Raw genomic sequence first — 4,888 nt, 5'->3', positions numbered from 1 at the left:
AATATTTAGGAAAGTCCAAACAGGTATTACAATACAAGCACAAGACTTTGTGAGGGCAGTTGACCTCAGAAACTCTCCTAATTGGCAAGGTCGTCAGGTTGTGCTGCTGATTTTTTATTTTTTTTAACCAAACTGACAAAGCATAAAATCATGGACAGTTCCTCTATGTTTGGTTTGATTTAGTTTTGTAATTCACCAAATTCTTATTCAATTCTTATTGTCTTAAAAAACTGCTAAAAGCCTTTTACGCTTGCATTTGGTTAGTTCTTTTTTTATACTCTGGTATTTTCTTTTGAAGCACTTTGTGATGTTTATCTTGAAAGGTGGTATAGAGATAAAAATGTGCTTACCTTTTTTAAAATTATTTTTACATCAATTAACTGAAAGGTTTTATCCCACTATGAAAAAGACAAAACTTATACCTTGTACAGTAGTCCGTGCGTGTGGGTGTAAATTTCTTTTTCTTTTTTTTAGTATTACAGGCATGACTGAATCATTACTCACTATCCTCTGACTCACCCGACAGGCCACATTAAACAAAACAACTGGAGCAGCACCAAAGTACAAACAAGAAAGGAGGCCAGAGCTGCATTTCCCAGGTAAACGCCCAACACCCGGTACTATTTGTTTAATTCACTGTTATATAGCTTTAGCCAAATCACTGCATGCTTTCACACGCAAGAACATAAATGATTTGTAGAGCTGGAAGAATTTCTCACATTTGAGATGGCTGTAAAGCAAATTGAAAAGTTCAGTGATGACTTTCTGCAGGTTTCTCATCCCATTTTCTGCAGTTCAAAAAGTGGATATACATGCGGTCAATTTGGCAGGAACTTCAACTAGATTTTTAAACAGCAAATCACTAGAGGGTGCTCTCTAATATCTTATAACCCCTGAAAGGCTTTAGGGAGAAAAGCACACCTTGTTAAAGTCTTTTGCACGTATGTTCTTATATTTTGATGTTGTCAAATGGTTCTCAAATGATGGTGGGCCCATCCCTTACAAACTTGTGTTTCCCAGCCAAACACAGTTACAACCCCCAGTGTTTTATTTTGAAAGTAGCTAAAACTACCAATGCAAAACACCAAACTTGTCATCTCAGATTACAGGGAAATATAATCGAAGTAAAACAGGTTTCAGAAAGCAGAAAGAATTTTCCATTTCACGTTAACACTTTAGATTACATTCACTGTAAGTCTGACAGCTCCTCAATATATTTATGAACAAGCAAAGGAAGGTTGCAAACAGGCATGCAATGGCGTGGAAAAACATTGAACTCTGAGGCTATTTTAGAGTAACTTTGGGTATAATGGGAAACTGTGGAAAAAGTGTAATTTACTTTAATGCACAACTCAAACTGCTTCCTGAGTAAGATATTTTTAAAAATGTTTCCTTGATGACCTTCAAGATTTAGATGAGAGAAATGCCTTCTTAAGTAAAGCTTGGTCTATAGTTGCTGACTGAGAACACCCTCTTTATTCTGATTTAGAACCAGTTCCCTCTCAATGACAGCATAGGATGCCTCTGGTTGATAAAAAATAAATAATTTAAAATAAAGGGAGGGAAATAAGGGATCATTTGTGTTTTTATTTATTTATACACTCCAACCTTCACACAGCTTGGCTCTTTCTCCCTGTTTCCACTCATTACGCTTACTTCCTGGCATCTTAGTAAAGGCAGAAGCTTTAATTTTCTAACGTAACTCTTTGCAAGAAATCAAATGTATGAACTTTCCTCATTGAGAATATCAGCATTAGTAAAAGACCAAAAAACTAAACGAATAAAGTGAATAAATAAATAATGTAAGGAGGGGACATGTGCTCCGGATATGACTAAGAGCATAGAAGAGTGAGGTGTTCTACACAGTGATCCAGAAGGATACTTGCTGTGAGTCATAGAAATAGATGGTGACAGACAGAAAGACAAAGGCAGATGTGTACAGAAGCTGCAGTGACGACGTAAATCTTGCCTTTCATGGTATAAAATGGCCCATACATGTAGTGGAGATTAAAACGAATGACATCACTTCCTTTGTTTTGGCTGTTGGCATGAATGCGCATTTGGAGATAGCTCAGCAGTGCGGGCAGTAATCAGTCGTAGCCCTGCAGGCTACGAAGACAGATAGGGACCTCATCCAGTTCTGTGTGCTGGTCTGCAGGGAAGTGTGCTGCTGATTGCCAGCACTGAGGTGATGAAGTCATTTGTTTTAATCCCATATGCAGCTACATTTTTTTTAGTCCTTAAAATTAGCATCTTTATCCTAATCATTCTTTTTCTCCCCTTCTTTGCTACCTGTTAGCATTTCCTCTCGCCGTCTGGTCCTCTTTAGAGTTTCCGCTGTTGATAATCCATCAGAAACAGTGCAGTTCACAACTTGCAGAAAATTTGATGTCAGATGAATTCTGATTAGATTTTGCTTTCCTCCCAACTTGCAGATTTTATCTGTGACAATCTGTGCTCAAGCTCCAAAAGAAGATTATTGTGTGTGTATATTTACAAAATGGATAAAGCAATAAAAACTGAAAATGAGGAAAAGCGAAAAAAGTCAGATGAAGGTGATAGTTGGAACAATCGTATCAGGTGTTAGACGAACTGTGCTTGGCACATGTGTTATAATATATTTCCCAGAGTTGGTCCATCAGTGAAAGAATATGAATGAATCAGTTTGAGTCTGGTTTCCACCACAAGCCTGAGAGCTGCTATACCCACCGTTTTTATGATGAAATGGCTCTAATTGATTTGCATTTTTATTTATTTATTTTTTTGTTCTCTCTCACAGTGTTGTTTCAGCCAATGCATGTAGCTGTTTTCAAGAAAAATCCCCTGATAAGCCCTCTGTGCACTAATCAGAACACACAAAACTAGCAAGATCAAAAGTCAAATATCTAACGATGATATGGGGAATTTTAGACTTAAATATATCCGGTGATCAGAAACTTAAAGTATATTTGTGATCTACATGTTTACCACCAAGTTTGCTTTATGAACCTGGTGGCATATAATCTGTTGGTGCTTGTTACACTGCTCCTAATGATCACAAAATTCAACGAGATCCTGAACACAATTTATTCCCCTTTATGCAGCTAATCGTCTTTTACCTGAGAGCCACCAGCTGAAACAGATAGGTGATAAAAAACATCAGCAGACAGCAGATCGCCCATGCTAATGTCAGCAAATGAACTGTGTTCTGTAACAACACTGTGACATTGTGAACTCTTGCTGGAGTCTAGTAGCGTAAAGGGACCAATTATAGCACAACTCCCTGCACCTCGCTCGGCTTGGATAGTGGAGCGCATTAACAGCAGTACTGTGATCTTTATACCAAACCACAGAGGTATTGAGAGTTATGAACCTCTCCACATAGGTCTTGATTCACAGATTGATCTTTTTTTTTCTCAGTCTCTGGGAAGCTCAGCTGTGCACAAGGACCTCACAGTTAAGTCATCCTCTTTCATGCTGAAGAGTTCCAGGTGATGTGATGGTTTGGTGAAGACAGTTGTAATTATATATTTAATCCCACCCACACCCCATCAGAGGGACAGAGATTCTGGTAAGACAGTAAGGAGACAGATGAGACTGCAAATGAGTCTGAAAAATAGGCTGATGGATCAGTGGGGGACGGCGGTTTGTTATGTGGAGGAGACTTGCTTAAAGGTGGCAAATAAGCTTCACAGTTCTTAACTTGCAAGCTCGCTTTAATAATGAAACACATTGTTTGGGAGATGTATTCATATCCTTGCAGCAAAGCATTCGTGCAGTGTAACAAGTAAACAGATGGTAGCTTTATGTGTTTTGGCTCTCTTGCATCAAGAATTGTGCTTTTAAATAAAGACAGGAGGGAGAAAAGAAAATAAGAAATGCATCAACAGACTATTTGGATCTTCTGAGAGTTTTGATCAAGAAAATACAGCTTTGTAAATATAAACTATACCTCTGTGCGGCAGTCATGAGCCGCCCCTCATTTCTTTATATGTTGCTTCCAAGGGACCAGACTTTGTTGTCATTTTAAAAAGTGGTCTAGAGCAATAGTTCTCCAAGCTTTCTGGGGGTCTTTCTTTTTATTTGGACACTGGCTGCTTTTTCTATCAATCACTCAAGCATAAAAACTGCCTAACTCAAGAGGTGGAGCAATGTTCAAAAAGAGAGTTCCCATTTCTATTGTTGAAATTGACAAAAAATGAAAATAACACAATTTGAGAGGCATCTCAAATTAAAATCGTATGTTTGTGTCAACAAGATTCTTCCTGAAAGATATACGAGCTGATAACTTGTATATTTTGGTATAGTGTGCAGTGTGTCCTCAAACAGTTATGAACAAGAAATGTACCATCAGATGTTGATCCTCCATGCAACACAACACCATGTAGATAGCTTAATATTTCATCATGACAATGATCTCAAACACACAGTGGAACACTGCTGGTCATTGATTGTGTGCACATAATAAATTACATAGCACATGCACACTCTTCTGTCACTGTATTTGAAGAGTTTGGAAACACTTTCTCTTTCTAGTCTTGGGCCAACATTGTAAATCAAATGCACCCTATGATGAAATTATTTTATATTAATCTGTCAGCATTACAATAAAATGCGAAAAACATGAATGTCCTCGCATGAGAAAATAATAAAATAAAATAAATCACTGATGATGAGACCCGAGAGACCAAACTTCCAGTCTTTCTTATCCAGATCTGAAGGTGAGGCAACATGCATGTGTCACAACTTTTAAGATTCGGCTACTTGCAAACATTATACATTATTCTAAGATTTAAATTAAAGAGAGATTGTTTTAAAACAGAGGGGAAGAACCGAGATGCATTACAGAACACAGATGTAGGGACAGGACTTCCTGGTAGTGATCTACAAGTAGCAGCAGAGCTGGAAG

Source organism: Pundamilia nyererei, unplaced genomic scaffold (genome assembly GCF_000239375.1).
Source record: "Pundamilia nyererei isolate P.nyererei 1_Seehausen unplaced genomic scaffold, PunNye1.0 scaffold00121, whole genome shotgun sequence".
NCBI lineage: Eukaryota > Metazoa > Chordata > Actinopteri > Cichliformes > Cichlidae > Pundamilia > Pundamilia nyererei.
The sequence above is the reverse complement of the archived record's forward strand: the minus strand, read 5'-3'. Positions refer to the sequence as shown.